Source organism: Coloeus monedula (genome assembly GCF_965178545.1).
Source record: "Coloeus monedula genome assembly, chromosome: 1".
In the NCBI taxonomy this organism is placed as follows: Eukaryota; Metazoa; Chordata; class Aves; order Passeriformes; family Corvidae; genus Coloeus; species Coloeus monedula.
In genome coordinates this window covers 48,560,806-48,578,727 of record NC_138781.1, presented here as the reverse complement: position 1 = coordinate 48,578,727, position 17,922 = coordinate 48,560,806, and the positions used below count along the sequence as shown (strand labels likewise).

The following is a 17,922-nucleotide window of genomic DNA, read 5'->3' as shown; positions in this document are numbered from 1 at the left end:
CTTATTGATTACTTTTCTTTCAGGGAGACGGAAAACAAAATCAGAGCTCTGATATTTGACTTTTCCAGCAGGCAAAAGCCACGAGTTGGGTACTGCTCTCTCCCCGGCGCTATCGGGCCGCGGGGATGCTGAAGCGCCAGGGCCTGGGCAGCAGCCGGTACCCAGCGGAGGAGCCGGGCAGGGGTGAGGAGCGGGGCTGCGGCCGCCCCCTCCTGGCGAGGCCCCAGCCCGGAGCGTCCCGGCTCGGCTGGGCTCCCCCGGCAGCTCGCTGGCTTCGGGGGCGAACAGACGTGCGCCGCAGCGTGCCCGCTGCAGGGCTGCTCAGCGGCTGCGGCTCTCTGGGAAGAGAAGCGGCATCAAAACATAAATAGCTTTTCAAAAGGCAAGGAGGTAGCCCCACATCCCTCATTAGGAGCTGCAGGAGGAGGGACGCCAGCCGCACCCCCGCGCGGGGGAAGCGGAGCGGGAGCAGGCGGAGGCGGGAGCGGGTGTCGCCCCCCGCCCGCAGGTGCTGCCGAGCCGCGGGACCCTTCGGCCGCCGCCGGCCCGGGGCTGCACATCACGGCCCGGCCAGCAGGAGGAAGGAAGAGGAAGTGAGAGCGGCGGGTGCCTGTGCGAGCCCGGGATGGGATAGCGCCGGGGGCAGCCCAGCGCACCGCACCGCACTGAGGCGGCGGCGCGGAGCGGAGCGCGGCTCCCGCGGCGGGGGCGGCCGGGCGGCCCCGCTGTGCGCTGGGGCGGGGAGTGCTGCCCACGCCGGGAGGTAGGAGAGTCTCGGTCCGGCGCGGGGACGCGGCAGCGGGGCAGGCAGCGGCGCTGGCCGGGCGGTGCGGGCGACCGCGGGGAGGCACGGGGGGCAGCCGGGGAGGAGGACCGGGACGGGGCAGGCGGGCGGCGAGCCCCGCACCTGCCCGGGCGAGCGCCGCAGCCGATCCCCGCGGCGGGAGGTGCGGGGCGGGGGGCGGCCGCTGTCGCTGCGAGAAAGAGGAAGCGCAGCGTTGTGCTTGTCAGTGCGGCGGGGCCTCGGACGGCGGCTGCCGGCGGGGGGGCGGCCCGGCCCGACCCGCCTCGCACAGCGGCTCCTCCCGCCGCCCTGCCCTCTCCGCCGGCCCCCGGCCGCCGCTGCCACAGCCGCCCGCTTCTCCCCGCCGCGACTTCGCCGGCGCCTCCGCCTCCTCCGCCACCGCCTCCTCCCGCTCCTTCCCCGCCTCAGCCCCCTCCCGTGCCCTGAGCAACCCTGCCCGCCACCGGCTGCTCCTGGTGGCCGGAGGCCGCTGGCGAGGGGCGGCGGACGGGAGCCGCGCACCTCCGGGCGCCGGGGGTGAGTGGTGGCGGGGCCTCGCCCGACCCGGCGGGACCGGCGCGTCGCTGTGCGGTGGCGGGGGGCCGGGGGGCGGCGTGCGGGGCAGCGGCCGCGGCCGGACCCGCGTGGGTTAATGCGCGGGGTCAGGCCCGGGCGGAGACTGCGGCCGCAGCAAGTGTCCGCACCGCCGCGGGCGCTGCTCGGGAGGAGAAGCCTCAACTTTGAAGCAAGTGCATCCCCGCAGGCAGCCAGCTCCGAGCTCGGCGCTGGTACCCAGCCGCCGCCTCTGAGGGCATGCCTCCCCCTCGACCCGGCATCCGAGAGCTTTCTAGGGGGTTGGTGGGGGGTTGCGTGTGCTCCTTTTCCTAAGTTTATGCTCACACAAGTGATCAAACCGCTGATGAAATTCAGATGAAATGATTGTTCTGAAATGTGGGTGGCGATTATGCAAAGCCACAGCGTGCAGCCTTGTAAAGCAAGTGGGTAGTGGGTCTAAAAAGTTACATTTGTAAAGTTTTTTGGCTCAAAGCCTTTGCAAAGTTTATTTTGAATATCTTTTGCTTGCAGAACTAATACAACTGTTCAGCTGTCCCCTGAGAATGGTGTAAAGTAAATACAGGAGTTCCTGAAAAATAAGTGAGTACATTTCAAATCAGCAACGTTCTGTTGTTAACTTTATAAGAATATCCTTTAACCTGCCAAGGCTCAAAATGTGTAACAAACACAGTGAGAGTGCCAATGATAATAACGGTGGAGGAAATGTACCGTGTGTTAATTGCTTTAGTACAAACATGGTTGTCTATGAGCTGTGTTTCATGATGCTGCAGTTATGGTGTAATTTCAGCAAGGGATGTTTTGAAGTGTATTTATAAGCAAATGGGTTTTCTTTTGCTTTTGTCCCTCAGCTGCCTGATTGCCCTTGGTTAAAATATTTGTCTTTTGAGAAGAGGGGGAAACTGAGTAAGAACTGTGCTGAGTTCTGTATCTGTGACTGGGGATGTCGTTTCCTCCTCTTTCCCCTTGTCTGGTTCTTCTCCTTTCCCCCAAATGCATGCACACATGCATGCCATCTCATCTTCAGTTATATAACCTCGTAGACATTTATGGATCATTCATTGTTCGCATTAGTCCCATTCTTTCTGTGTCATTCCTGCTTGATTGAGTGGCTTAGGCAGAATATTACAGAGGAAAGAAAATACATTGAAATTTACATAAAGTTCTTCCAGTTTGAGCTGCAAGTTTGCAGTCTATGAAGGTTTTCTTTCCCTGATTGCACCCCCCCCCCCCCTTTCTTTTCTTTCTTTTTTTCTTTTTTTAGCTGTATAAGTAGGTGGTTGGGATCTAATCTGATGACCGGTAACTAGATAAGGAGGAGGAACAGCAGCAGTGACAGCTTGCTGGTAAAAGTCCCTCTTGTGTACTGCTAGCAAAATATCCATTAACACACGTCATAAAGCTGTTAAAAGTACTGCAGCAGCTTTTAAAACTCACCAGTCAGAGAAAATAAAGATTAATATGGTTAAAACAGGAACATGATGTGAAATGGGTATTAGTAAAGGATACTGTCAGTGCAGTCTGTGGATCTGAGAGTGTGAATTGACTCGTCTAGAGGCAAACCTGAATTACAATTTATTCATACTGGAAAGGTTGCATAGGGGTAGTTGACTTTCTTTTCTCTCTCTTTGTAATCTCTTTGAAACTCGGTGTACATTACAATACACCTGCCTTCTCTGTAGCTTGCAGCTTTGCTATGAGTATCATTGTCTGTGGATTTGTTCTAATGAACAATTTGGTGATGGTGGGGAGGGGGGAGAGAACTGGTTTCTATACTTACCATTTTGTTATTTTTCCTCATATTCTCCATATGCCAGGAAAAACTTAGTAGGTGCAGAGTTGAGACAGATTTTGCTGAGGGGAGAGGAAACACTCTTACCTGCTTTCTCTGTAGTCGTGGTCACCAAAAGTATCTGCAGTTCCGCAGTTGTCGTTATATAACCTGATCACGGGTGTTCTTAAAAGCAAGTACTTCTGTTTGGATGCAACATATTGTATACATTGTCCTACAAAGTTATTTTTTAATGCCATTTTACTCTGGTACTCGTCAAAAAATGCTGACTGTGGTATGTGAAGGTGTAACTGTTACTGAAACACTGCTGTGTGCATTGAACTTCCTGACAGCAATGCTGTGAGGTAGTGAATTGCAGATCAAGAGTAACGTGGTGCTCCGCCCTTCCTTCCGCTCTTTGTTTTTTCTACCTAGTAGAAGTCTCTTTGATTTTAAGGTTTGGGCTCAGACATGCATTCTCACAGTGTCCAGCCTACAAAGTGGTGTTGGAATATGATCTCGTGTTTTCCATGTTGATACACAGAGAGCAGAGCTCCTATGCTCACACATAAGACTTGTTGCTTTCTTCTTTTGATACTCTAGATGGCTTCAGTATGTGATGGAGTGAGTGGCTAATGTGTATAGATTTAACTAACTAGGAAAAGGTTTCCCCAGCTCTCTGCTAGTGTACCTGCACACAAACATGCAGTGTCCTGCTGTTCCAATAACAAGCATTATTTGTTGTTTGTTTTGACATATTGCCAGCCACAATGTTTCTAATTCTGATTCTCAGATAAGGATTTGCTCCGGACTTAGATGAGGCCATCAAGTACAATTTTCCTCTTGAGCTGAGATTTTGCTGTCACTTGATAGTCAGTTTCCTTGAAATAAACAATCTCCTTAAAATTTATAAGCTCTCTTTGTCATGCTGTGCTGTGAATGTGCAGCATGTCCTTGTATTAAAAAACTCCCCACATTTGTAGAAGGTGATGGGATTTTGGGAACCTCGAGAGCTAGAAAATATCATATACCCTTGGATCAAGCAAAAGTACTGTTGCCTCTTCTGGTCTATTTCTCTGCACAGTTATACCAGGGTCTGGTAGACTTTCTCCTCTGCTGTGTCCCTGCACTGTCTGGAAAGTACTATTTGAGTGAGAATGAGTTGGTCAGATTTGACTCCCCATTCAGTCATCATTCTATTAAAAAGAAAATTTCAGAAAAATAAAAAGGCTTTACAGTTTTTCAGAAAAAGAAAAAGACTTTACAGTTATGTTGTCTTTGTTGTTGTTTGAACACTTGAATCTACAAATGGCTTGGTAACAGCTATCAGACCACTGTTCAGCAAGGTATGTGTTGTAACTTTAAAAGATTTCCCTGCTTTGAGTGAGGTCTTTTTTAAAAAACGTTTCTTGTATTCGTGGCAAGAGGAATGTGCCAAGTACACGTTGCTAAACTTGTGTCAATTTAACAGAGCAACTGTTTAAAGAATTTAGAATAATTTTTCTTCTACTCAAGTCAGTCACCTTTTTTTTTTTTTTAACTTTTCTTTTTTCTCCTCTCTCTTAAAATATAACACTGGAAAAGGAAAGAGAAACTAAAAGCAATTGGCAGAAGTCAGTATGTTGGCAAGCATTTGATAGTACTGATCAAAGAGGTGATAATATATACGTGACACTTAAATAAACTGCATGCATATGGTTTTAGAGAGATTAATGGAATAGTCACAAAATTGCAGAGCTGTCTTTTGCTCAGCATTTTTGCATCAAGCTATTTGCAAGAATTTGGTATTGTGGTGTGATCTTTCATTATTGCTAATGTGAGACACAAAAGAGAGATTGAAGATAATGTCGCAACCTTCCTGCTAGCTTCCTCTGTTTTCTGATCACTGTTAACATTGAGGAAGAATATTAATGAGAAGTCTATGCTCCAGGGGATAGTTAGCATGCTTCCTCTTCTCTCCATTTCAAGTCTGACAGAGGAAAACTTCTGTGTTCTGGGCAGGCACCAAGTGGCTGCTGCCACATGTGTGGTGCCCATCGGTAAGTAAGGTACTGATTTCTCACGCTGCTGAGCAGATTGGTTTGTAAAGCACAGGCCTGCACTCAAGAGCAAGGTGAACAGGGATTCATGTGGTGCATGCTTGCAAACCCTTGAAAGTGCATTGATTTATTTTTCCTAATGGCAGGTTTCCAGTGTATTTGATTTGTCTGCAGTAGGCTTGTTTTCAATGGCTGCTAGGAGAGGAAAGTTAATTGTGAGAAGTTAGTGGACAAGGCATTTTTTGTTCAGCAGTAAATCACACTATGATGAAGGCTTGAAGATACTGCTGGTAGGGATCCCCTGTAGAAAAGTGTTTTAGTTTATGTACAAATGAACTCTTTTTGGTGCATTTTTAGGGAGTAGCCTAGGGAGCTTTTTGAAAGCTGAGTATACTGTCTGGAGATGTTATGCAAATATGACGAGGGACCTATTTTTACCACCTTTGAGGACATAAGTCTCCTTACTACTGTTTCTGCTGTGTTCCATTTACAGTCAAATAGCACTGATAAATTCCACAGAAGCTAGCACCAGCACAAGGGAGGGAGTGGGAACTACGAGTCAATGCTGAGGGGAAAGACTTCCCCTCTCAGATGGAATTAAGTTGATTTTAAGTGTTTGTGAAACATCATCTTCAGTAAAGAGGCTGGGGATGGGGGGTGAGAGGGTGGAAAATAAGAAAACAAATTATTCCCAAACAGGTTTATTACAAAACAATAATTGTGTCCTAGCTATGTGCATTTTCTCTTTTGCTTCTGCTTTCCTTCTGATTTTTATTTCTTAGAGTTAAACTCTCCTTGAAACTTCTTCTTCCACATTTGCCACTTCTGCTTTTGCACCTTATTCTTCAGTCTTTTGATGTATTTATCTATCCCAGCTCTCATGATTTCAAGGTCTTTGCCCAGTCCTTGACTTCTTTATCCTGGGAACCCTTAGGTTATTATTCACATAAATAATTCTATTTAAGATTTCCAAGAAAAGCTGTGGCCTGAAGTGTGTATCATCTCCTATGTTCTTAAAATCTCTAGCTCAAAAAGTTTATTGTACAGTCCTAATTTAGAGTTTGCATAGGAAGTGTAAATCTGTCTCTGAAATATTGTGTCATCTGAAATATGGTGTAATTTCTTTATCAGCTACATGGATGCACATATAATGACCTGGCTCTTTTTCTGGTTGATCTTGCTTCAACTGAAAGTGAGGATGGGTCACTGCTTCTAAGAGAACTTCAGATTCTGGAGATGTGATGGCATTAAACTCCCATTCTTTAATACAGGAGAGGAAGCTTGTTAAAGACTATCTAATCTGCCTGAGCTTTTTGCAAATTAGAGAGTGTTCATGAACCTGGCCAAAATGCTTTGTGTGGACCTTATTTTCCTTGGTGAAAATGTGTGAAGTTGACAACCCATATCAAATACATCCAACATTTTGAAGTTATACAGGAAGAGGGATATGCAGGGTTTGACAACAGGCTCAAGTAATGCTGTCAGCATTTCACCCTTCCTCCTTCAGCTGAGATTTTTATGTGTGTTTTCTGAGACTAGATGACTTGTGCTATTCCAAGGTGGTTTACTTCTAGCTCATTGTCAGCTGCATAGTAAAAATGGGAAGATTCAGGTCTCCTGATGTAGTCTGTTGGAAACTTCCACAAAATTCAGTATGTAGTTGTCCTTTCCTGTTACCATGCACACACTGTAAGTACTTTGTGCATTCGTTTGTGGACTTGAAACCCATCTCTATTCCTTCTGATGGTGACATGATCTTTCGTGTAGTAACAGGAGATGCATAAATGTTGGGGAAATAGGAGAATGATTTTTATTTTTTAAATGTAGTTAAAACAAATTTTCCTATGTTTTGGAGTGATGGAAAGAGTTTAGCAAAACCAATGTTTCAACAAACTCCTGCAAAATGTGGTTGTTTTAACACTTTCTTCCATAGATACAGACAGAGCTGTTTTAGCTAGCTATTCATATATTCTCAGTACATGCATGCATTCTGCTGCTTGAATTTGTAGCTGAAGTGAAACTATTGCTTACCTATTTTTCATTCTCTTCAGCCAACATGCATTTATCATATGGTCCAGCAGAAGTTTGAGGGATATGTGGGTTTTGGCAAAGATACCTCATGTGAGGAGTTCAGGCTTTCTGTCTGGCTAGACTGGAAATTTGCAGTATTCTTCGTTGAATCTTGTTGACGTGACCGTAGCAGGGGTGACTCTTTAAATTGCTGCTTCGTATTTTAAGATAGGCGGTAATTTGTTGGGGATGGGGTGATGAGGAATTTATAACTATTCATATAATACCCTCTGGCCAAACAATAAATCTGATTAGCACATTTTTTCCTCTAATAATAAGAAGAGAAAAATGTCTATGACACAGGTTGGTATAAAACAATTTTTACTCTTGGTGCCAATGAATGTACTTGTTACATACCAGCGCAGTCTTTTCCATTGCTTTGCTTTCTGGTACAATTGCCACATTAGTTTTCATAGCAACAGTTGTGGCTTCAGCTAGAAATTGAAACCTAATAAATGTTGGCTCTGCACATGGACTTTCGGACAAACTTTTTCAGGAACACTGAGCCAAACCAACTGGAAAAAAAAAAAAAATTCCTAAATGTAAGTACTTGTCCTTGTATTCTGGAAAAGATATCTAGTATACCCTTTGGTCGCTAGGCTGTTAAAATATTGGAGTATTGGTGTTTTTCTTTTTTTTTTTTTTTCTCCCCTCCCAAGATTTCTTTTTTTTTCTCTTCCCTTCAAGCACCAGCGGACTCATCTGTTGAAATTCTACCCCCTGTGGTTCAAGTACATTCCTCCTATCAACCTTTTCACCCCACCTCCCACTGTCCACATTCACACATGCGCTGAAATCTCTTCTGCTCACCAAATCTGCAAAATTCAGGCCTATAGGTGGGGTCTAATTCTGAGCTCTACTTTATGTAGGTCTAAAATCTCTTCTGTAGATATGCATAACTTCTCTTGTTGTCCTTGATCTCCTTTTTCTGGAAAAAAAAAAGGCAGAAAATTTGAAGAAATAGGAACTCCCATTGAAGACCAAAAGACACAACATTTGTGTGGTGGTTGGAAAAGGGAGAAAGCTGGGGGAAAGGAGCCAGTCAACCAAAAAAGTATAAAAACCTGAGTGAAAATGTAATTTCTTTTTCATTTTGGACCACTTAATGCAATTTTAACAATATTTATGGCAAATAAAGATTTGACAGCTAGTGCCAGTTCCAGAAAACAAGACAAAAAGTGTAACAAAAATAGTTCAGACCTTGAACAAAAATATCATGTTGTTTGGGGGGTTTTTAAAATTGTAACTAATGTTAGAAGTAGGTCAGTTTATGTGGTCTTTTTTGAAAAGATTGATGTGCATATTTTAGAGCTAAAATTGAAACTTTTGTAAAAGTGCAAATGTGGAAAGCAATTTTAAAAGTGGGGAATCATCTCACTGCCCTGTATTGCTCTGAGCCTTTCTGTGTCATGGCTTTTTTCTCTGACATATTTGGACAAACTGTGGAAACTTGGGCATCTGTTCTGCCCTCTGTATGAAATGGTGATTTCAGTCAGTATTTCTTGGATTAGCCTTAATATGTACCCATGTATAGCATCTTTCATAAACTTTTTTTAATATCCAGTGGTCTGGGCTTTTTTCTTGACCTGCTAAAAATAGCCCATTTTTTCCTTCAGCTACCCTAGGGCTTTAGCTTGTTGGAAGAGTGTCTGTGTGTGTGTTTGGGTAACAAGAGTTGGTCATGTCATGCTGTGTTGGGATGGTTTTCTGGAAGGTAGAGGTTTCAGAGACTTCATCCCCTGCAGCTGTAAATGACTCAGAAGACACATTATGATAAAGGAGAAATGTCTGCTGAGGGAGAAAGGGAAAGAAATAATCTGCATAATTTTAAATCCACATTGGAATTAGAGTTCTATTTTGAAGCAAATACATAAATAAAAGGGTCTTGGGCAGTTTACACTGGGATTTTAAATTGGTCTCCTGGCTCATAGGCCAGAGGGATCAAAACATCCACAATTCAGTGGTGTGTGGATTGAAATTAAACCAGTAGGTTTTAAGATTTTTTTTTTCCTATATGCTCCAAATTGCTTAAATTTTGTAAAATTATTAATTTCACTCTAGAGATGGAGAGGCTTTTAGCTTTGAATTAATTCTGTATAATTAATATATGAAGGTTGAAAAAAACAGCTGTACTGACCTATAGGCTATGTTTTCTAATTAAAGGGATGATGGCATAAGGGAAAAAGCAGTTGGACTTCCCTCCCCTAAATCAGTACATAGAGAACCACCAAAATAGACTAGAAAATCAAACTTAAGTCAACCCATAGGTTCTTTGTTTCCAACGAATTGTTCTTGCTGTGTTCACTGGTCTTCATAAGCTTGACTAAGGGGATAAGCCTTGCTTTCCCATCTTGAGGCTTTCTCTCTTATCTATTGAAATTCAGAGTTGAGGGCCCCCTTTAGAGAATATCCTGTCAGTAGCTGTCTCTTCTGTAACAAAGAAGCCCCAGCTGTGGATGTGGATTGAACAGAGAGGTAGCCTCTCAGGCTAGCAATTTGGAGTAATTTAGGAGAATCAGTAGTTTTAATTTAATTTGGAAATGGTAAGCCTGAGTCAGTGCCGTTTTCATACTGCTGATGTCTTGCTTTTGAATTCAGACAGTACCTGGGCAGGTCCAGTGGTTTCTGCTACAGGTTGTTTATGAGATACGTAATTTCATTGTTATGACATTGTGCTACTATGTAGTTTTAATGTGATGGAAGAGATGTTGTAAATCACTGGTTTGACATCGGAAGAATGTAGTTTTGGTCTTTGCATCAAGTAACTGGTGCCCTGAGTGAGTGCATCCTCAGGATTGCTGCCCTCCAATGTTTCAGTGCTATCACTGTTCCAACAGGAAGGAAGGAGAGGAGAATTCAGGTGTACCACAGTGCAGATTCTGGTAACAAGTGCATAACACCAGTGGACAGGGCTCATAAAATGTTTTCTACATCTTCTAGCTTCTTCATCACAGTCTGTTTCCAGCAGCCTCCTCTGTGTTGGGATAGACAAGTGTTAGTTACGGATGTATAATTACAGCTAAGCATGTAATTAACTGCATTATCAGTAGTAGCCAAGCAGAAAGAGAGTTGTGAGTTTTCATTATGGTGGTCCATGTGTGTTGTCATTTCATATGCCTCACTGCATGAGACAAGAAGCATGACTTAGAGAAGCCTTGGGAGAAAAATATCTTTGTTAAAAATTAATCTGGATCACAGAATGGTTTGGGTTGGAGGAGACCTATAAAGATCATCTAGTCCGACCCTCAGGACCTATTGTTTTGTCAAAAGTAGTGCCACTGGAAAAAAGAGTTATTTAGTTGTAATACTGTTAGCTTGTGAGGGCTGCAGCAAGATCTCTTAATTTACGGTATTTGCTGAAAGAGAAAGGTAAGTCTGGTGCTGTCAATGTGGTCACTTGATCTTTACCCACTCTATGGAAAAGTTACAAGTGGGAGCAAGACAAGGTTTTGTTCTGTATTGATAAAGGTAACCTGAAGTGGTTAGAAAACTTGGAGGTTGTTTTGAGCATCTTCTCAAAGTTAATTTAAAAATACAAGGGCAGATAGTAGGGTGAATGTAGACACAAAGAGATATATTTGCAAGCTATTTTCTGAATAAAAGCTGGGAATTGCCTCCCCTAAAGACCACACGGACAGTATGCTCCAGATTGTAATATGAGCTTCTTGCTGTAGTTGTAGTGTTTTGGTGAGATGATTTAGCCAAACAGGGCAGAAAAAATCTGCAATCAATTTTTTTCAGATGCAGACAGAACTGAACTGCTCTGTCTATTGGATAATATAGTGGAATTCCCACCAGATACTGGGAAAAGTTCAGGGCAGCTCCATTTAGGTTTAGCTGTCCAGTATTTGTATTGAATAAACCTACATAGCTGTAGATAGAAATTCTCGAACTCTTGGCAAAAAGTGTTTCACAAGTATTAAATTCAGTTTGAGATATCTGCTACTGTTTTCATTTTTTAATCTAATGGTGGCATAAAGCCTATTGAACATGAAGTCAAAGAAAAAGGCACATTTTAGAAGGCACTTTGTCAATGGAAATGAACATAGGTGGTTTTAAATTATTACTGGACAGCTGAATGAGCTCTTAAAGGAGTGTGCATGAAGACTCTGGAAATATCTAGATTTCATGAGTGAAGGACCATCTCTGTCTTTCCCCTCTGAATTAGAGTGGATTGTCCTGAATAATTCTGTAGGCAGTGGTTCTGTCTCATGAGCAGTACCTGCTGCATATTACTAAAGGTTGTCCATAGATGAAAGATCATAAAGTAGCAATATGATGTAGTTGAAAAATACTAACCCTTGACATTCTTCATGATTTAATGTTTTGTATTCATACTGATTTTATACTGGGATATCTACACTTGGAACTGAAAAAAACCTCTGAAGGTTTGGGGGTTTTGTGTGTTTGGTTTGGGGTTTGTTTTGTTTATTTCAAAAGAAAACCTTAATCTGTAACTTTTTGCTATCTTAATGGAGAAAGCTGTCCAGGGGTTATCTTGTTCTCATACAGTGAAAGCTGGTAATAACTTGCCATAATACTTCCAATAAAAATGTTAACCAAGTAATTCTGAACAGCTGGCATAACTCAGTTTCTCAGGTTCTCTTGCTAAAATAAAATCGTTTGGTACAGAGGTGCTAAGCTTCTAGAGTATGGCCTTTAGAAGAAGGAGAATTATCTGTTGCAAAGTGCTGTAAATGTTGCTTCTTCATTTGAGAGCTGTGTGTAACATCTTTGTGCAGAGAATTAGTCCACGTAGTCACAGTTCAGCATTTAAAGCCTTCAATGAAAAAAATTAAGTCAAAGAAAGGAAAGCACCTTCCTCGAATTGTGTAAGAAACTGATGCAGACTTAAAATATGAAGAGTTCCTTTTTCCTTTCTGAGGTCTAAAACTGGTCTTCAGCTACTTTTGGTCCCATTGAGGAACTCAGGAAATCAGTGAAAGCTGAGTGTGATACATGTGATAATTGCAAAGGCTTTTGCTATTTGCAGAACAATCTGGATACCTCATGGGAAGAAGTTAGCTGCTTCTTTCCCACTGGTGTGCTACTAAAGCAGAGTATTTAGGAAGAGAAGGAGCTTCTCTCATTTTGTGTTGGTAGAGCAACTATGTCTTAGGAGCAGCAGTTTCCCTGTTGTTACCCTTGTAAACAGAGACTGGGTTGCTTAAACATAAGCATAAAATAAACTGTCTTTCTGTGATAGTTATTTTAAAGTATTTCTGACAAAAACCAGGGTCTTTCTGCAGTTGTCAATAGCTTGCCTTGCACAATTGTTAGAAGAAGAGCAAGACTGTAGGAAGAACCAACAGAAATTTGTAGCATTTGGCCTCACCACTTGCTTCTGCAGAAATGACTACAGATACTAGAATGTTATTTACATCTGTGGGTAGATGGATCCCCAATGTAATATGTTTTACTTCTATTCTGCAGAGCATTTTTATGTCGGTAGGAGGAGCAGGTATTCATTGCTGGTGAAAAGCATTGTACGTTACCTGCCCCTTTGGAAGGGAAATTTTGTGTGTTTATATTTAAAAGCTGCCAGTGCCAGAGGCATTTTTTTATTATTCTCATTTTAAAAACCATGTCTTGGACTTCCTTATCTCCTCTTACCAAAACAAAAAAAAAAAAAAAAAGAGATTGTTCAGTTTCAGGCTCTTTGTTGGAACTGTATTGCCAGGAGCCTTCCTGGCCTCTGGCACTATCAACAGAAAATGCAGCTCTTGAAAGAATGGAGTATAGTTTCCAAAGGGCTGCTGGAGGGGGGAGAGGATACCAAGACTGGCAGTGAAGGGCAGAACTTGGCATTGCAAAGAAATGGCAGAAAAAACATTCAGGTTCCTTGAAGATTTTGACGATGGTAGAATAAGGTTGAATGAAGGCAGAGAAAAGAGAAATAAAACAAGTGGAAGGGGAAAACATTAGCAGGCCCCAAAAGGGGAGGGGAAGGTATTGTCAGGTTTATTTAGGTCCTGTCTTTTTTTCAAGATAAGCCTGAAAGAGGGAATTGGTGTGCTCTAGTGCTTTAGTTTAGCAATTTAAGTGTATGTGATATATAATTTTGGGGGTTTCTCCCACACAAAGTCACACAGGCTTAGTCTGTCAGGTGTCTGGAAACAGAGGTTGAATATGCTGAGCCGTTTTATAACTTACAACTGACTGAAGAGTAGAAGAGCAGAACACAATGGCACATTCATTAGGTAAATATTCCTCAGTCACACCTCACAGCTCTAACACATGCTCATTTTTATATAATATATTGCCCAACGGGATGCAAGGTCACTAGCTGGTGGCAGGCAGGAGTGTAGCAGGTTTGCAACAACATTTGCACCCTCTGCGGAGAATGGGGAAGCCCAAGTGGCACCTTGGATTTTCCTGCAGGTCAGGAGGCACACAAACTGGCTGCTGCTTCAGAATGGTCACTGGGCTTTCTTATTTCTTTTCTTTTTATTTCTTCCCTCTCCATCCTTTCTGTCTGCTGTTGCAGAGCCTGTTTGAGTCCTCAGCAGACAGCGTTACGGGTTGTCTACCATAAGGCTGCAGTGGGAGTAAGGAAGCTCTTGAGATTTTAAGGCCAATCCTAGATTATTCTGGGTCTTTTAAGGTGGGTGGGTGGGCGTGAAGACAGGAAAGATTCTTATTAAATTACAATTAAATATGAACTTAACTTTTGCTCCTTTTAATTCAGCACAAACCAAGACAGATATGGGTCATATTCTTTTTTGCAGTACAGGTATGAATAAGGATGGAGAAAACAAATGCACAGGTCAGATCAGCTGAGTGGGAAGCACCCATCTTGTGCAGCTGCAGCTATGCTCCTGGCCATAGCTACTTTCTGAACAGCTTGAAAAGTCTTCCTATGAAGATTTTTGCTATTTAGGCAACAAGAGATTGTAGTCTGCATTCAGGAAGCATTATTTAGTCAAAATATTTGGCTTTTATATCTATGCAAACACACGCATGTGTGCAAGCCTGCAGTATAGCAGCACAGTAAGGTCTATGCTTATTATTTTAGTGGTAGTGAATGTTAAGAAATTAGCCACTAAACTAGATGAAAACTGAGTTCCTGCAAATTTAATTGGAACTGTGGTTGGATAAAGGACACAGGCATATGGCTGTGTTCTTTATCAAAAGAATCTGAAGTCTGCTGGCTTAATGGTTTTCCTCTCATTTCAGTGGCCTTTGACCCTGAGAATTTTGTATAGCTAATAAATTCAGCCACTAGTGAATTATTCGCTATTCATTTCAGAAATTCACTATACTACAAAAATTGTGATGTCTGTCTTGTAGTGAGGATGAGCATTATGCTGCAGCATTTGGGTGTCCCGGGTGTGTAGTGAGGCACAGAGTCAAAGCCAGGCTGCTCTTTGCTGCTGTAAACACATCTCTGGCTTGCTGTTGGAGTATGATTGCTTGGATTATACTGTTGCTCTCAGAAAATGTTGGGGTTTGTTTCCTAAGTGTCTCTTGGAGGGTCGCCTTTTAAGCGTTGAACATCATTTGTAATTAAGGAATCATAGCATATTTTCTTAAAAGCTGAAAGGAAATTAAATTAAACAGTCCTCCATGCTTTTCTGACTTCTGCTTTAGGAAAGGATGCCAGGTATCAGTGTAATAGGTAACACATTTGAAAATTTTTTCTAAATGTTGTTGCAAGGCCTGTGGAAATGACTGGATCTCTGGAGTGTTAAAAGAGAATAAAGTTTTATTGCTAGCTGTAAAGCTACTGGTGGAGGGAGTAGTTACACTAAAGCAAGATGAAGTTTAAATTTAAACAAAGCTGTCTGTTCTGCTCCATATAGGTAGATCCATGTAGGTATACTTCTTCTGAAGTAAGCACCTTTTTAGAGGGTCTTGGAGAGGAAATGTGCTGTGTTGATTAGTTTATGGGCTTGTGGATAAACTTAGATTCTTTCCTTACCCTTAATCCTGAAGAGGAGCCACACTGTCTTCAGCATGTATCATTTTACTTTAATTGCAAATTTTAGCATGGAGGCAAGCAAAATGAGGGGACAGAAATAAGTGTTTGCAGATATAACTTGTTGTCCTGACTCTTTGGCACTTCTAAATATCAGTAGCATGTGGATTTACTGGCAGGCCCTTCATGTAATGTGGAGCTCCAGCAGCGTGGCTGCTGGTGAAGCCAGCACTTACTAATAACTGACTAATTGTTTCTGTCACACCTGCACAAGGCTTTCTATCTCTCCAAAACACATTAGCATTCATGAGAAGTTACTGAACCATGATGAATCACAAACACATTTTAAGTAATTCTTTTGTGATTCTCCTTGGGCCAAGTACACCTTTTCTAAACAATACCTTATTTTTCTATCTGGTGAAACCTTGTGTTTTATTTAGCCAGAGAGCTGAAAATCAGAGGAATGAAACCCTCTCTGTGTATTCAAGCTTACCTTTTAATGGGGATTTTGTAGTCTTGCTTCTGACTTTTTACCTCTGAGCTTCATCATGTGATTAGATTAAAAACCTCTGGTCTGTGCTGGTTTTATTAATGCAGTAATATGGCTAGATCACATGATGTGGCACATTAGTTGTGAAGCTTTGGATGCCAGTTCTGCCACCTCCCTGGGTGTTCACCCAGCTAACAGCCGGTTTCCACAGAGGGCCATGTCCGTCTCAGTATTGCTCACTGAGTCAGATGATGGTTACTTGAACTGCATGGGAACTCCACAAGCCTTTTCCATATGAGAGTGCCTGTGCTATTCCAGGATCTTGCTGTGATCTCACCAGTACATGCCTGCCAAGTGCTTAGCTTGATTTACTGTTCTCATTTTTTATGTAGACTTAGACAATCATGAAAGGAATGATTAAATCAGAGTGGGAATGACTACGCAAATAACTGATGGAAGTGTAAGAGTGAACAGCAACAACTATAGAGTTTTTTAACTTCAGTTATTTATTTGAAAAGTTCAGTGATGATACGGTTGATCAAAAATGCTGTGTTTTGCTGGGGCTGAAAGGAGATCTTGTGCAATGAAATGTAAGTATTAGCTGAAATCACATATAAAAGAGAACCTCGGGTGTAACTGGTGTTTCCAGCATACTAAACCAATACTTTAGGATGGATTTCTGCTGCAAGGTGTTGTATTAGGTATGGAGAGCAAGCAGATCTACTGCTTGAAAGAGTTGAGTCATTCCTGCCACCCTCTGAAACAGCAACAGATTCTGTTGCTTCTATGTATGGGATCTGTCTCTCTTCTTTTCTACTCTACTTATAAATTGTCAACTGGCTCAAACCAAGTCAGTAGCACAATAGAGGTCCCGAAGATACAAAGTTCAGACAGGTTTTTGAAAGTAAGACACTGGACAGAGCAGAAACTCTAAGGGAAAGGTTCTGGTGTGAACAGCTAGAGGCCTGCACTAGCAATTCAGATGGGTTTGCCTTGACACTGCTGCTCACATGGAAGCTCTTTGCTCTCTTTGGTTAGACAAATGTATGAGAAAACGAGTCTTTCACTTTTTTAAGGAAAAATGGAATTAAAGTTCTGAAAGCCAAAACTGGTACTAAAACCAGATTGTCAGCTCTTAACTTACCTGACTTCTACCCTGAGACTTGGAGGGTGTGACTTTACTGTACACAATGTCGCAGTGTCAGAGTAGTTGTAGAATGCTCTGGATAAAAAAAGATTCAGGCTGCTCTAGCAGTTTCATCAAAGTGTTTAAATAAAAGTACTTGTAAGCACTCACTTTAAACATTAAAAACTTCAAAATTCCAATGACTATATTTTAGACACTTTTAAGCAGTCCTGTTCTGCTCATGGAAGAGTATTGCTAATGAAAGAGACCTAACAAAACCAAAAAAAAAGTACTCTATGTCCATATGGGAGAGTGCTGTGCAGATGGTAGATAAATACAGATGAACAGTTATAAAATCCTGCTGTAATGAAGAGCTCAACTAAAAAGAAATTTTCACTGCCCAGTAAGGATGGATTACAAATTAATTGTATGTGTTTGATAGGCAGTTGTTTGGAGATTTAAAACATTCTAAAGGATGAACCCATGTTGCTAAGTTTTACTGTAACTGTAAAGTCCACAGGTTGTTTTTTGTCTTTTTATAATCACTTTAAATTCTGGAGGGATGCAGAAGTGAAGAACATGATGGTTAATGAAAATAAGACATTAATTGTTTCCAAATGCTGGCTTGCTCGTTAAGTAGAATTTATCTCCAGTTGGAGGAGCCATGTAAACTCAGATGGTCAGTAGCTGTCAGGGCACCAGGCGAGGTCTTAGAGCCGGTCTGATAGTAGCTTTTACTATAACTTTCCTTGGGCTTCAGGTGGTGGCTTTGTTCTTCCTTTTGACCTGCAGCTAGCCAAGGGCCTGACCAGGCTGACTTTTCTGGCTGGTGCTGGGAGAAAGAAATTGGGAGTCTTGGTTTTCCTCCTAGCCAGTAGTGCCATGACTTACTTCTGGTACCTACTCATAGATGAAATGAGTAGGTGTTGTAAGTCAGTATCTTTCAAATTTTTTAAATAATTACTTCCCCTCTCCATGTTTAGCATAAATTTCCTCTTCAGTTTGAGCACAGCATGCTCCCTTGAGTTTATGTGTTTGCCCATCCTAACACTTTAGATTAATTAAGGACCTTTTTTTTGGTGATACTGTTCTACTCTAAGCCCTTGTAGTACCAAGACTCGTGGACTGTCGTAATGTACATTCACCAATTG

At 42.3% G+C, this 17,922-nt stretch overlaps 1 protein-coding gene across 2 annotated transcripts in view; it reads left to right on the top strand.

Annotated features, from left to right (window-relative positions):
• The first annotated feature begins 627 nt into the window (after nt 1-627).
• Nucleotides 628-17,922, top strand: part of ELMO1 (engulfment and cell motility 1) — a 305,477-nt gene continuing 288,182 nt past the window's right edge. Inside the window, exons 1-2 of one of the 2 annotated variants that reach the window (XM_082295294.1) lie at nt 628-763; nt 1,871-1,939. The gene's annotated coding sequence lies outside the window, so the exon portion shown is untranslated. Of the gene's footprint in view, nt 764-1,208; nt 1,322-1,870; nt 1,940-17,922 lie in introns of those variants that run through there. The other variant, XM_082295295.1, reaches the window with a different exon arrangement.